The 15,148-nt window shown below is 47.5% G+C and overlaps 1 long non-coding RNA gene across 1 annotated transcript; it reads left to right on the forward strand.

Annotated features, from left to right (window-relative positions):
- The first annotated feature begins 6,839 nt into the window (after nucleotides 1–6,839).
- Nucleotides 6,840–11,732, forward strand: LOC132596755 (uncharacterized). The gene is made up of 3 exons (XR_009562764.1): nucleotides 6,840–7,415; nucleotides 7,607–7,695; nucleotides 10,961–11,732. It is a non-coding gene; the product is annotated as an uncharacterized lncRNA (long non-coding RNA).
- The last annotated feature ends 3,416 nt before the right edge of the window (nucleotides 11,733–15,148 follow it).

Here is a 15,148-nt window from a genome sequence, read left to right on the forward strand (position 1 = left end):
CCTCTTCAATAAGTGGTGCTGGGAAAACTGGACAGCTACATGTAAAAGGATGAAATTAGAACACTCCCTAACACCATAAACAAAAATAAACTCAAAATGGATCAAAGACCTAAATGTAAGACCGGACACTATAAAACTCTTAAAGGAAAACATAGGAAGAACACTCTTTGATATAAATCACAGTAAGATCTTTTTTGACCCACCTCCTAGAATAATGGAAATAAAAACAAAAATAAACAAATGGGACCTAACGAAACTTAAAAGCTTTTGCACAGCAAAGGAAACTATAAACAAGATGAAAAGACAATGGGAGAATGGGAGAAAATATTTGAAAATGAATCAACAAACAAAGGATTCATCTCCAAATATATAAACAGCTCATGCAGCTCAATATTAAAAAACAAACAACCCAATCAAAAAATGGGCAGAAGGTACAGATGAACCAGTTTGCAAGGCAGAAATAGAGACACAGATGTAGAGAACAAACGTATGGACACCAAGGGAGGAAGGGGGGGTAGGATGAATTGGAAGGTTGGGATTGACATGTATACATTGATTTGCATAAAATAGATAACTAATAAGAACCTGCTGTATAGCACAGGGAAATCCACTTTGCTGTACAGTAGAAACTAACACAACATTGTAAAACAACTCTATCCCAATTTTAAAAAAAAAAATGGGCAGAAGACCTAAATAGACATTTCTCAGAAGAAGACATGCAGATGGCCAAGAGGCACATGAAAAGCTGCTCAACATCACTAATTACTAGAGAAATGCAAATCAAAACTACAATGAGGTGTCATCTCACCCCAGTTAGAATGGGCATCATCAGAAAATCTGCAAACAACAAATGCTGGAGACGGTGTGGAGAAAAGGGAACCCTCTTGTACTGTTGCTGGGAATGTAAATTAATACAGCCACTATGGAGAACAGTATGGAGGTTCCTTAAAAAGGTAAACATAGAATTACCATATGGCCCAGCAATCCCACTACTGGGCATATACCCAGAGAAAACCGTAATTCAAAATGACACATGCACCCCAGTGTTCCTTGCAGCACTATTTACAATAGCCAGGTCGTAGAAGCAACCTAAATATCCATCGACAGATGAATGGATAAAGAAGATGTGGTACATATATACAATGGAATATTAGTCATAAAAAGGAACGAAATTGGGTCATTTGTAGAGACATGGGTGGACCTAGAGACTGTCATACAGAGTGAAGTAAGTCAGAAAGAGAAAAGCAAATATCACATATTAACGCATATATGTGGAATCTAGAAAAATGGTACAATTGAACCAGTTTGCAAGGCAGAAATAGAGACACAGATGTAGAGAGCAAATGTATGAACGCCAAGGGGGGAAAGCGTGGGGGGGGGGGATGAACTGGGAGATCGGGATTGACATGTATACACTAATATGTATAAAATAGATAACTAATAAGAACCTTCTGTATAAAAAAAAATAAATAAAAAATTTTTTTAATAAAATAAAAAACTTCTGTTGGTTCCCTGTTGATTAAATGATAAAACCCAAACCGAACTTGGCAACAGGGCCCTTCACATGTCCTAGCTGACTTTCTTCTTGAGTTGTACACTCTCACACTGGCTAGGTTGAACTCTCAGACCTTAGTGCCCTTGCACATATTATTCATTGTCTTTATTTCTATGTCCTTCCCCCATCCTCATCTTCACTTGCCCAACTCCATCTCTCCTCCTGAGTTTGAGGGGTTGCTTCCTTGAGAAAGCCATCAGTGACAAACTCCCTACCCAGATAGCTGCCCATCCTCTCTACTCTTACAGCTTTCTTCAGATCTCTGAAATAGCACCTAAATATCTGTCAGTTCCCTCAGATCAGGAACAAGGACCACTTCTGGCTTCCTCTTAACCCCTGTGCAACAGGCATTGGATGACTAAGCAAACATGAAGCTTTCCATACTGCAAATCACTTTCCACTCTGTTCCTAAGAGCATCAGGGCAACTTCCCATATTTTAACTACAAGAGGCCCATCGCCCTCACTCAGGAGGCCTAAGAAATAGGTAATAAGAGTTCTGTAAGCCCATTCCTATAGAATTCCTATAGGAATTTCTATAGAATGAATGGTGTCCTCAGAAAGTATACTCTGGGACACTCCTGGGAGCCACTTGTCAAAAACATTCCTCTTGGATATCTCAAAACAAAATGTTGGGGGGAGGGGACAATAAAAAATATTTCCCTTTCTATTTTATGCAGTGATCCGTGGCCTGTTAGGAACCGGGCCACATAGCAGGCGCTGAGTGGTGGGTGAGCAAGTGAAGCTTCATCTACCGCTCCCATCTCTCCCATTACTGCTTAAATTACCGCCTGAACTATCCCCACCCCCCCTTCCATGGAAAAATTGTCTTCCACGAAACTGGTCCCTGGTGCCAAAAAGGTTGGGGACCGCTGATTTAATGCATCATCACAGAGCATAAAGAGAAGGTGAGAGAAAAACAGAGAGAGCAGGAGAGAGGAAGAGCAGTGCAAGGAAGAGAGAATGAGCTATTCAATGTCAGACTCTGCTGTCTGTCTGCCTATACCTCCTACTACTGCCTTTTCCTTGAGAAATCATCCCAGCCAATGCCTTGCCCCTTTCCCATTGATCCTTCTATCTGGGATTTTCCACTGCTGACCAAAAATAAAAAGGAAAATTTGGGTTGTACCAAAAATCCAAATTGTGTGATTTTACTAGGATATTTACTCTATCTAGATAAATGTCTATCTTATTAATATAAGTGCCTATATTACATTAAGTAGTATTTATTTTGTTCTGGCAAATAAGAATAATGCAGGGTTTCTCTTGTCTCTGTAACCAGCAACATCCAACAAGTCAATTTGGTTTTTCCTCAGATTCTTTGAGAAATACTCTCACAATAAGATGGCTTATCTTTCTAATGTTTTAAATGTAGATTGTCTGAAGCTGCTTTTCCTTTCTTCAGCTGTTTACTCTAATGTTTGGCATCTGTGGATTTTAGTCCCAGAGTTAGATCAGCCTGGAGAGTTTCTAATTTCTTGATCTCTCAGTTCTGGCCTGATTCCTGCCCCCTGGGAAATATAATGCTGCTTCTGGAATCTTTCTAAATCACACAAGAACTGTTGTATAACAACATATCAGTGATCAGAGTTTATGACTCAGAGCTTTTGAAAGTCTAAATTCTAGTATCTGTTCTTACACTGTCTCCTGGTCAGGGTTTAGGCCTCCCAGTTTTTCCCCACTTCACCTTATAGAAACTAGATCCAAGAATTGATGAGACAAACCACATTTGCAAAGATAATGTTAGATTATGATAAGGGCATAATTTAGAGAAGACAAGAATAGACATAAGAGGAGAGAAAGGTTAATGAATATTTGGCAGTCATTTATAAACTAACCCAATATTGAGTATCTACTATATGCCAAGTAATTTCACATATATTCTCCCATTTAATCATTAAAGTAACCCTGTGGCATAGGCATTAGTTGTCTCATTAAAAGAGAAAACTGAAGCTCAGAGGGGTTAGATGCCTTGCCCAAGGGTCCCACTGCTACTGAGTGTCACAGGATTTGAACTTATGTCCTTTGACTCCTGGTACAGAATTATTTTCACTGCACCACTCTGTTGAAAAGACTAGTACCTTCCACAGTTGGCAATTTGTCATCCTTTACCTGTGATTCACTTTTTAATGTAAGCTTTACTAAAATAAATTCATTTTTATTCTAGTACAACCTCAAAAGGTTACCTTGTCTAGAAAAGTGAAACTGAGAGGTTGTCCCTATTCTAAGAATAGTCTAAGCAAGAACTGGGAAAGGTGGAATTTGTAGAGAGTTGATACCATTCCCTGGATCCTTTACAAACAAGAATAAACCCCTATCTAATGCAGACTACTCAATGCTGCCTCCTTTTAGACTAAGTGGGGCTCTTTTACTGAGGAAGCTGCTAATATGGCATCAGGCTATTAATGGGAAAACCATTTACTTTAGATTAAGAACAGTGTAAAGTAGAGCGGGGGCCCTCTATGACTGGCTATTAGGGATGTTAATTAAATATTTATAATGTCTAAATTAGCATAGTGAAAGCTCAATTCATCAATTTGTTCTGGTCTGTAAGGGGGAAAAAAATAACTCCAAATGCCCCTGAAGAAAGATGCTATGTGAGTCAATAGGAAGATGACTGAACAATTTATTATGATTGTGGTAAACTTTTTATTTTGATTTTATTTAAAGGTACTTGTTGCAGCACCTTACCTTAAAGACCATTTACCACAGTCAATATACTGGAGGGCCATGTATTATTCATTGTTATCCAATGAAAAATTTGCTAAGGTGCTTCAATGCTGAATGTCTGATTGATTAATTGATTTCTTGATAGTTACTTCCAAAAAGTAAAGACTAGGTTTAATATTGAGAAGTGGGGCTGGAAGCCAGAAGCCCCAGTTCCTTCCTCTATTACTAACTAGCCTGCTGAAGGACCTAGTTTTCCAAGCCTTGAAATGATATCTTGCTAATAGAGTTGTTTTCAGGCTTCATGGTTAATAATTGAGAGGAATAGTTGGAACTTCTGCTGAAAACTGCTAAGTATGTGGCTGCTTCTCCTGTCTAGTGTAGGGAAGCCAGGAATATTAACACCTAAATGCCCACAGCCTGTGAATGCTTAATGAATGTATTTTACGAATTCCTTTTAAAATTATTTTAACCTCATTTCATTATCAGAAAGTCCCAACCGTCCAATGTATTTTCAACTGTAGATGAGGCTGGCTGCAGTGGAGACTTCGTCACCAATACTTAAAGGAAGTTGTCTGTAGCTGGCTTAAGACTACAGGTTGTCTGTAGTGGCTCATCACCACTCACACATGTTTGGGTAAATACACTTAATTATGGGTGGAGTTTGGAATTTTTTACAAATCCATTCTCCCCACACTGGCCCAGTAGTTCCCTGATCATATTTAATGAATGTACTTCTCCCCCAAAGCTAAAACTTAAAAAATAAAACTATTAAGATCGTACAGGTTTTTTTTGGCTATAATGAACTGTTTTCCTTCTACCTTGTAGGTTTTCTTCTCCAATGAAGAAGTGACCCGAAATACAATCTGACCCCTCTTTATATGGGTGCATCTAAGCGCCCTCTTTCTTTCCTCCATCAGACAAGCTGGCCTTCCCTAGAGGGCGGGCTGGCGTGAAAGGGTTAAAGGTTCTCTGGTCAAAATGACCCAACAGAAGGAGCCCGGCCCAGAGCTGAAATCTAAGTGCTAATGACCGCTGCCCTTCACCCTGCTGCTGTCCACCGGCCGAACCTGAGGCCGGGTGGGGGCCGGGGACTGGGAGAGGGCACAATGTTCTGCATTTAACATTTGAACTTCTCCTATCCAAGGCAGCAGGCCGTTTTGTCCTGAGGTCGCTGACCCTGGCTCCCCCATCAGCTGCCCTGAAACCTTAATTGAATGACAGATGGTCATCTTCTGGGGCGCCAGAAGCTGCGGGCTGCCAGCCGCGCGGGGGCTGCGGCCCCAGGCCCCAGCGGTCCTGCCCCGGCCCTGCCAGCAAGGGGCGGGCCGGCAGAGGCAGCAGGCGGCCCGCTGGCGCGGCGGGGACGGTGGGCTTAGGCCAAACGCGCGGCTCCGCACCCGCTGAGTAACCAAGGGTCTAAGTGGCCGCGCAGGCGATAAACCTCTGGATCCTATAGCGCCCTTCCCTGCCTCCCAGGCAAACCGCCCGACACAGGGCAGGCCCAAGTTAGGCCTTGGGCCTTGGAAAGCGGCCGAAAAGGGTCAAAACTTCTCGCCGTCTGTGCCGGAAGGCCCATATTCCAGCAACCGGGGGCCCAGAGCGTCGAGGTCTGGGATCCGTGCGGCCTGAGACCGATAGGGCAGCGTCCAAGCCCAAGATGCCCACCCACAGGCTTGCCCATCCGCCTGGGCCGGCGATCGGGCCCGGAAAAGGCCGGATTCCACGCCGTATGCCCTGCCGTACGCGTCCTGCCCTGAGCCACCACGAGCGCCTTCGGGCGAGCGCCATTCCCTGCCTGAGGCCACGCGAGCCCTGCTGATGTTCGCACGCTGGGGTCCCGGAACTACCCCATTGCGAGGAGCTTTCAGGGCTCTAGGGTAAAAGATGGGCGCCCCAAAAGGCGCCCGGAGGCACCAAGGTCCAGCATTGCTATCTCAGCCGCCCGCCCGCGCTCTAGTGTCCTATTTCTTTAAAATAAAAGCTGCGAGCCCTACAATTACTGGGATTACAGTGAGCGGGTATTGATCCGCAGCCGGCATTGTAGGATCAAGCAGGCGGGCGGAGGCAGACGTCGCCGCCCCCACCCCTCGCCGCCGCCTAGTCCTGCAAAGCGCTAGAAAACCGTTTCCAAATGTTTGATTTCAAACGCACCATCAACACCTGCTGCAAAAGAACGACCACCCCCCTCCTCCTCTTTGCCCCCACCTCCTCCCCTCCGCCCGTGGGCCTCCCAGGCCCGAGCCAACTACACAGCCACCTTAAGCCCTTTTTCCCCTTCTTTCTTTCTTTCTTTTTCTTTCTTTCTTTCTTTTCTTCCTTCTTTCCTTCCTTCCTTCCTTCCTTCTTTTTTTCTTTCTTTCTTTCTTTTTCTTTCTTTCTGTCTTTCTTCCTCCTTCCTTCCTTCATTCCTTCCTTCCTTTCTCTCTTTTTTCTTTCTTTCTTTCTTCTCTCTTTCTGTCTTCTTTCTTTCTCTCTTTTTTTAAATTACTGAGGGAAATATACACATAAGCAAAAAAAAAAAAAAGAAGCCTCCCCGGCAGGCGCGAGCGGGCGTATTGAGGAGGCCGGCGAAGGCGGTAATGCAATCCTAATGCATAGATAGCTGACATCAACTTCCGTCAGGCAGCTCCTGGAGATCGAACCTTTCGATTGTAACTGGGACAATTTGCATAGTGATTCCCTTTCAGTGCTTTCCCGGGTCCGTAACAAGCCCAGGCAGCTATTCAAATGCAAGATGCAACCCCAAATGCAAGACTGGCCCGACCAAAAAGAGCCATACGGAGCCCGGGAGAAGCGAGACCGTTGCTCTGGATCTCATCCTTCTCTCTTCTTCTTTCTTCTCTCTTTCTCTTCTCGGGTTCCTGATTTAGCTGGGAGCTGTTTATTTATGGCTGCAAATGTGTGCGTGCGAGAGAAAGGGGGAATTGATCTTTGCCTGGACTTAAAGATGGAGCCGAAGACGCTGGAGGGAATTTGGGTTTGTGCGCCTAGCTCAGACCCCGGGCGCCGAAGGGGGCCGTTTGGCACGAAGCCCGAGGTCTCTCATTTCCGCACTCCTCACCTCGCGACCTTGCAGCAATCTGTGGGCCCTGGAGCTGCCTGGTTGACCCACCTGCCCGGGGCCGAGCTGCCGAGAAAGGCTTCATGGAGGGAGCCATCCCGTCCCTGTCTTTAAAATGAGAGCAATAAAAGGTATCACCGGCGACGTGTGCGGATCACTTTTTCTTACTGTGCGTTGGCTGAGGGCGGGGGGAGGGGGGTGGCTGATAGGATACGTGGGAGGGGGAAATTAGGGGACTAGAAATTGGGCTCCCCCGCTTCGTTTCCCGGTTTCTTTCTCATTTGAAATTACGCAGATTGACTCTCGCTTCCCTTCCTCCTAGGGGTCAAATCCTTAAACGCGAACCTGATCACTTGTCACAGAAGCAACTTGCCATGAAATCCGCTAATGCGCAGCGACTCGCCCACCAGGGTAAGCCAGTCTCACAGGCGCGTGCGGGGGTGGGGGTGGGGGGTAGGACGGGGCAGGGGCTCCAGGGTCCCGGCGTCGCTGGTCCTGCTGAGCCTGTAGCCACGCAAACAGGGTGGGAGCCGAGGGAGGAGGGCAGAAGCCGCGTCACGGCCAGCGAGCCGAACGAGGGCGCCCCCCTCCCAGCCTGCCCTCATGGCCTCGGCCGCTAACAAGTCCTCCTGGCAAATTTAAAGCAGCAAATGAGGGCGGGGAGGAGGCCTCCCAAACAGGGTGTAAATAATCCGGGCGTGCCCAGCGTGGTGGCGGGTATGCGAGCGCGCGTCTGCGGTTTGTGCGCGGTTCTCCCGCGAAGCCGCGTGAAGCGGCAGAACCGCACCTGCTGTCGTGCGCGTCGTAGAAGTGCAGCTAGCCAGATTCACTGACCCGAGGAAATCCCCAAATTAGAACTTGTCTACACTTCCCTAGGCCGGTTGCCGCTTTCTAAATCTCCCAGGTTGCTTGGCTGTCTCTCCAAATCCAGCCCAAACCTGCTAAGGATGATCACAGGCCACTGTCCTTGCAGCACTGACCGTTATCTCGATGGCAGAAACAGCTTCTCTGGTCAGACAGCTTAAAGCAGCAGCTAAATTCGTGTCTTTTTTTTTTTTTTTTCCTTTAATGACGAAAAGAAGCACAGATTTCCTAATGTTCTTTGTTTATATCGGCTCGGGTGCTGCAAGCTGTCTGACCATGAGCTTTTTCGTTGTGCCTGTTTCATGCAGAGCAGTCGGGATGTTTTTTAGTCTTGTATCTTAAAATATATAGAGAGAGAGAGAATGCTTTCCCGATCGTCTTGCAATAGGTTTCTTAAGAACCAGACATGTAGGGAAGCTTTGGGGATTGGATGGTGAGAAAAGCAGACTGGAATGTACAAATAAACCCAATGCAAATTGAAAACAAATTGAACAGAGGAAATGATTACGAGAGAAGATGAGGGAATTAACTGGTCTGGCAAGAGCAATTTTAAGGTCTGAATTTTTCAGATTTAATGGCCACACATAACAAATTGAAAGGAATTAAATCTATTCTTTTACCTGTGTATTTTTTATTCACAACCAAAGAACACAGGCACTCCTGGGTTTCTTGGTCAAGTGCACATTCTGAGGCATTTCAAAGGACAAGTCAGCTTTGGGGTGCTTTCCTACTTTTTCCATAAACTACAACCAGTTTAATTCTGATGGAAAACAATTTAAGATTTACTTCCGGTTGTAGAAAGGAAGAAAAAATTTTAAATCCTGACAGTTAAACTATTACCAGATTCTAAGGGGTTAATTTGATGTAAATAACCTACTTGCCTGTGAGCACAGAATCTGGAAGTTAGAGGCTCTGGTGGCAAAAAGACTCTGTCTGGTGGTGACAGAGCTTTGTGCGTCTGAGGGGGTCTGGAGAGGCTCTGAACCTAGCTTTGGGTTTGTTGCATCCCTCTCACTCTCTTAAAACAGTAACTCAAGATGTAAGTAAAAGTGTTTTCATTTTTTATTGATCCCACTAACATCTTTCATTATCCAGCATGTAGCCACAGCAAATTATTGCTCATTTGATACCGAGAATTCTATTGACCATCGCTTTCGTTGGAGAGAGAATTCTAACTACTCTGGCTTCTCTGTAGTCAGAGCTGAGGCTGAGGACATTCCTCGGCTAAAACCCAAGTAAATTGAGCCCTCAGCCTCCAGGAATTGATGGAGATGTGTTCATTACATTGAGCCACATGAACATGCATAGAGATCTGCTTTTTACTCTGCCTGCCTTGCCCCCACTCATGCAAAAGGTCGGCCCCTTTGGAACAGATCTGCCTTCTTAGGAGGCTGGGCATTCGTTTCCCTCTCCTGGACCCCTTCTGGCAACTTCTTTCTAGCTCTGGCCAGGGTTAAGGCAAGGGAAATGACACAATGAAAGCCTGCTCTTGTGATCAATCCTGTGCTCAAAACCACCCCAATGTGGACACCTGCGGAAATCATTACCCCCACCCCCCCACCAAAAAACTCCTAAAATATCCAGATGAGTGACTTTATAGTCTCGATATAATTTTCTAAATTAAGCTGCCATCCCCTTCAAGACCCCATGTCATCAAAGAGGGCTAAGTACGGGAGGAGGGAGCTCTGAGTTCAGCGTCCGTTCTCTCTTTAGTTGGCAATGGGCGTCCAGCCCCGAATGATAGCCCGGGCAACTCACGTACTTGGCCAGTGCCTGAACGAGGATGTGCCCTCTCCCACCCCGGCCTGGTGAAGGCCTGACCTTTGAGCCTAGGGCTAGCAGCTCCAGGGCACTCAAGGCTGAACAGGGACGAAGGTAGGAAAAAGAGGCTGGAGACATGGTCCGGGAGAGGAAACGAGAGGCCAGGTTTCTTCCCCGAGAAGTTAGTGGCTAAATCTGCCTTCACGCCGAATGGAACCCGAAGCTGCCCTACAGCAGGGGCCACTCGACGTCTCAACCCTCGGGCTGCCTTCCGCCTCCCCAGGATGGCTTCCTCGGACCTGCGTGTCTGGACCCATGCGCCTTCGCGGCCTCCCTTTGGGCGTCTCCATGAAAAAAGACTTGAGGGTGCGCTGACCTGACACTACCGGGGGGAAGAGGGAGACGTCGAGCCCGGCAGCAGGTGGGGCTCAACCACCGCTAGCGCACCGTCGGCGCCCAGCCAGGCCTGTCACATTTCCCAGTAATACATAATCCACGGCTGCTACCCCATAAGCCCTCGACCCCAAGAGAAGGCAAGGACGACCTTGGAGAAGCCATGCCCGTGGGGACTCGGTGGAGGAGATGGTTCGGTTGGGTTTCATTTCCACAACCACCAGGAGATAAGTCCCCTCGGTTCCAGAACAAAATGAGAACCAATTACCGACTTTAACAAATGAGTCGGCGTGTGCAACCCACCAAACAGCTCCAACTCCAAAGGTGAAGGCACAATTGGGGCTCTAAGGGATCCGTCTTGGCAGTTATTTTCCTAACGGTGCTAAGTGTGCGTGAAACTGTTTGCACTCTCTCGAGGGCCGCGCTCCATGAACCCTCGCGCGTTTGGGAGCTACTTTGTTCTAGAACAAGGTAGTAACGGGGTGGCAGCATGCTCTGCGCACGCTGGACTCTCACCCAAGAGCAGCGGCCTAGAGATGAGAGTAGATTCTAACTCGGCTTGTGGGGATGGGGGGATAGGGGAGGGGTATTTACGCTGAGATTCACACAGTGGATTTTTAGTTGCTGTTGTTTTTTTTTCTTTTTGTTTTTAACGTAGATAGATAACCCTGGCGTTGGTGTAACCAGCGCGCGCGCGCAATGCAGTCGTGTTCCTCGAATGCGCGCCCCGCCGGCCACACTTGGAGAATCCAGCCCACAGTGGTTTCGGAAACCCCATTTTCCTGATTGCATCCCAGGCTCTGGAACCCCGCGAGCCTTCCGGGGGAGGGAGCCCCATCCGGGCCAAGTAGTGGATCTCACACACACACACACACACACACACACACACACACACACACACACACACGGAGGCAGTGCTTCGTAGGATCGAAGATCCAGGGTGGCTAGATGGGGGTCTGGGAGGCTACGACTGAGGGAGGCCCTGGCGCTGCCAGAGTTGTGCAACCACTAAAGCAGCGCAATCCTGATAATTATTTTGGGAAGAAAGACCTGGGACCTAGGTTTGAGCTAAAGAGGGTAGGGGCAAGTGACAAATGACCGAGCATTTCTTTGGAATGAGGGGGAACTGAGAACTACCCAGCTGGCCCGGAGTTGCCGCAATCTGGACATTAGGAAATATATTCTCCTCGCACACACAGCAGCACACATCTCTGATGGCAAGATCACCCCTGCCCAGGGAGCCTCTGGCTCGGCCACTGCACCTCCCAACTGCTTTTTCAGCCTCCTTCAGGTTTTACCAGGCAAATGAAACAAGAAGAACTCGATAGTAAATTATTTTATTCAGACTTCTGTCTTTTTATGAAAATAAAAGGCAACACTTTGTCATTTTTAATCATATAAGCAGACAATAAACCTAATTTCGATATTGATTTTTTCCAGAATCAAGTGATTTTGTGCAGTGTCTGTTGTATTTCCTTTCCGAGGAAGGGCCATTTGCTGGTAGATTGTGTGGCTCTAAGACTTCACTACATATAGTTGATTGTGGACTTTGAAGCCAGGTAGCTGAGAGAGGGCTCTTCCTGGGTGGCAGGAAGTTTGGTTTTTGTCTAATTATCTAGATAATGGTTTCAACTTGGCCTCGCCTGGTGCCCCAGGACAGATTTAAGGCTCAACTGGTGCTTTTTGGAGTTATGGCCTCAGAAATTCACTTTAATTTTTTTCAAAATCAAAATCAAATAAACAAAAATAAAAACAACAACCCCAAAAATCTTGATAATGTCAAGGGCCCAGACAACACCATGAGGAGCATTAGCAAGGGGAGTGCACTCTCCCAGCAGCCCCAAGTTCAGGAAATGGGCATGACCCCGAGCTGGCCAATCTTGGACTGCTGCAAAGGCCCAGCGGAGAAGTGTCAGGGGATGCCAGTTACTGCCAAAGGGCTCAGAGGCATGGATGATTCCTCCAAATTCTGATGCTCTCTTTCTTTTTCAAAAACAATATTATATTTGATGTTGATGCCAAATGGAGTTGGCACCTCTCTTGTGAAAGTCTCGAGGTGCAGAGAGATCGGCCAGGCCTCCACCTAGCTCTAGAAGGAAGAGAAGGAGGGAGGGAATGAGAGGAGAAAGCTGCAGAGAAGAAAAGAGTGAGGTGGAGAGAGGAAGGAAAGAAGAAATCAAGAAAAGAGGTGGAGAGGAAAGAAAAACGGAAGGAAGAGGGGGAAGATAGAAATAAAAGGGAAAAGGAGAAGTGAAAAGGACGGTGAAGGAGAGGAAGAAAGGAAAAGAAAAAGGAAAAATAGATTTTAAAAGACCTAATAAAAAATAAAAGTACCCCATCCTTAAGAGGGAAACTGTTTGCTCTGTGGACTACCTGGGACTTTTCCCGCAGCTTCGGGTGGTTTCTCCTCCCCACTGGAACACAGAACAAATGACAGTCCCGAGCATAAATTCAAAGACCCTCAACTCCTACTCCAATCCAAAAGGCTGGACTCAGGGCACACGGACTGCTGGGACCCACCTACTAACCCAGCGTCCGCCGATGCCCCCCATACCCCCCGCGGTGAATGGCAAAGGTCACCCTCTCCCCCCTACCCCCCGACCCCTGCCGCTGCTTCCAAGGGCCTAGGACCCTGGCTCGGGGGAGGGGACCTGGCGGTTCTTTGCCTGGCAGAGGGGGATGGAACCTAGGGCCTTCGAGTGACCCTAGGGCTCTGACCTTTTCCGCCGTCCTCCAGGGTCAGTAGTTAACCTTTCGCTCCCCGCCCCCGCCACTCAGTGGCCCTCGGCTAGGGAGAGTGGGTCAATATTTGGGACCAGCATAGGAGCGGGCGGCGCCCAGGCCGAATTGCAAGAGGATGGGGCCCAAACCAGCGTGCTCATTCTGCTCCCCACGCCCAGAAAACCCAGCTTCATGGATCCCTCGGTTGCCCGGCGCTGGATGCCAAGGCCCAGTTAAACCCCGTACCTGGTAAAGAACCCGCTGAGGCACGTAGAAGAGAGTGGACTTCTTTCCCATTTTTCCTGCCCTGTTTAGAGCAGTTTCTCTTCTTTCAAAGCGTCACGCACCCCTCAGACACCAGCCACCCGTTTGCATTTTGGGGATACGAAGAGCTTTGGTCAGGTGGGAGGCAGTGCAGAGTCAGACTTGTGCCCCCCTCAAGCCCGAAGCATTTAACTCCTCTGTGGGAATAGGTGCCAAGAGAACCAGTGAAGAAATCGAGCCAAAGTCCGTGCTGCCGGGCCCAGCTGATTGCCTCACCATCCCTGCCGGGACAGCAGGAACCAGCCTAGCGCCTGCCCCGATCCACTAACTTCCGAAAGCGCCTGCGACCGGCGCCCCAGAGGGCTCTCCCGGCGGGGACCGGGGGAAGGTGGGCGGCAAACCGGAGGCTGCAGAGGCTGGCGGAGCACCCCCCGCCCCCAGCTCCCCGCGGCTTGGGGTTTTCGCGGTCTCCCCAGCTGGAGCCGGGGCCGCCAGGAGCCGAGAGCGTTAGGTTCAAATGCATCAAGGCTCTGAAGTCATTCATCCGGTTTCATAAATAATTTTCTTATTACACTTAAGCCCGATTCCTGCCCCCTTCCCGTTTTTACTGCGGGGTTTCAGCGGCTAAAAAGTTTCTAAGTCGCGTGGGCCGTTGTTTTCCTTTTTCCATCATTAACATCTTTAATATAAGCTATCAATAACCCTGTCGTTCGGAGCCGAGTTTCACGGTATTGATCCACGCGGCTATTCATCTCTGCCATGCAAGACACGGAATAATTTTCGCATTACAGTAGCTTGGATTTGCTTTTAATTCATATTTAAAGCTGCAACCGGCTCGGTGGAGCGCTCTGCGAAAGACTAGAGGCGCCTAATTAATAATAAGTTAGAAACGAAGGAAGGCACCGGCGAATAAATAATTAATACAGACATCTATGTCTCTTTGAATATTGCTCCTTTAAAAATTTAGACTTACCAGGACCATACTGTAAGTCTGCAATTTATATTGCAGGGATGATTTAAGAAAGCTATTTTTTTTCCTTGAAATACAATACTAAATTATTTACAGTGTTTTTGCAAACCTAAGTTCCTTCATTAGCCAGCCCCTCCGGTTTGTTCCTTCCAGGTGGAAAACACTAATTTTAAAAAATAATCATAATAAGAATCATAATAAACTCCCAGGAACCACTGTCTGCAATTAGCGAAGGGTGGCAAGGGTGGGGGCTGATTGGCTGGAAGAGAGGAGTATGGGGTCTTCAGCCCTCCAAGGGGCTGAGAGCTGCCCCGTGGTGGTGGGCGGGGGCGGGGGGTTGTTAGGAAGAGAAAACAACAAAATCCAAAATCATTGGGCAGTGACTTTGGGCATTCGATGGTTGCAGAAGAAACAAAGTTTTAGGTAAACTCAGAGTCCTCAAGGGGACTCCAAGCGGGAGGAGGCTATGATTGGGAGGGTCCCAAGTCCTTCCCCCTACACCCCATGGAGGAAAAAAATAGAATTTTTAGAGAAAAGCTATTCAAAGCCAGGTCTGGATTCCAGGCTATCCAGGAGCTGCCAGTGGGCTAGAAGAGATAACAAAATTCAAGTGGGTCAGAGTGACTGAAGATCTGACGATCGGACGAGGTTTTGTGTGAGAGAGACTAGGATTTGTTTGCCATATTGTTAGCAATATTGATTTTTTTTGTTACTTGGATTAATGTATGTTAAACAGGGAAATGCAGGCATTAGTCAAGTACATTGTAATCATCTATTGTTAAGACCGACCTTTCTCAGGTGAGTGCTGGAGGCTCAGGACTATGAGGCACTTCCAGGGGCTGAAGACCATCCAGGCCCAGGTAAGGGCATCCGGGATCCCCCAGGGTCTGG

Source organism: Globicephala melas, chromosome 2 (assembly GCF_963455315.2).
Source record: "Globicephala melas chromosome 2, mGloMel1.2, whole genome shotgun sequence".
In the NCBI taxonomy this organism is placed as follows: Eukaryota; Metazoa; Chordata; class Mammalia; order Artiodactyla; family Delphinidae; genus Globicephala; species Globicephala melas.